Below are 982 nucleotides of genomic sequence, written 5' to 3'. Positions count from 1 at the left end.
AGGATTTGAGGCGGGTGTGAAGGGGGGAGAGGGAGGAGGAGAAGGAGATTCGGGAGGGGGAGAGGTCGGGGTGGAGGGGGAGAGAGAGGTCCATGGATGGGGGGAGGAAGAGGTGGTTGAAGAGGAGATTTAGGGCGCCATTAATGGAGATATTTTCGCAGGGATTTGAGGTTTTAGGGAGAGAGGGAGGGGAGAGGGGATAAGGCGAGAGAGAGAGAGAGAGAGAGAGAGAGAGAGAGATAGAGATTTTGTGGAAAGGTGATGAAAATCAGGAAGATCTGGACCGTCCATTTTGTTAACTGTGCTTGATTCCACCGCGTGTTTTAACTTTTAACCAGGGGGGTGTTTGGTTCCCTGTAAAAATACACCGAAAATTAATTTTCAGTTGAAAATATTTTTTCTGATGTTTGGTTCTCTATAAAAAAAATTTCTCGGAAAATTTTTTTTATGAATACGCGAAAAAATTTGGGTTTTCGTTTTCCGCTCTACTATCGCGGAAAACGAAAAGCTACAGCAAAAAATGGCGGGGCTCATAGGCCTCTTTGCACGCGGTCCACGAGTTGGGCTTCACCTTGTGGACCGCCTGAGAAAGAGAACAGTGGATCACCTACAGTAAAATGGCGGGGTTCATATGTGCCTTTTTGCATGCGGTCCACGAGGTGGGCTTCACCTCGTGGACCGTCTGAGGGAGAGAGTAGTGAACCTCTCTCTCCCTCTTTAATTATATATATATATATATATAGAGTGAGGCTACTATGCTATCGGAAGCACGGAGCCTTCCGTGCTTCCAGCTCGTTTTCGATGTTGCGACTTTCGAATCGTCGATCGACTCCGTTAAACTTGATCTATAGTATTTGGAGTACCTAGAAAATAAATTTTATTATTTTTCGATATCATTTGCCTAGTGATCGAATGGGCTCAAAATCAACAATTATATATATATATATAGAGTGAGGCTACTATGCTATCGGAAGCACGGAGT

The sequence above is a fragment of the Ananas comosus genome, linkage group 13 (assembly GCF_001540865.1).
Source record: "Ananas comosus cultivar F153 linkage group 13, ASM154086v1, whole genome shotgun sequence".
Lineage (NCBI taxonomy): Eukaryota > Viridiplantae > Streptophyta > Magnoliopsida > Poales > Bromeliaceae > Ananas > Ananas comosus.
This window is presented reverse-complemented; position numbering follows the sequence as displayed.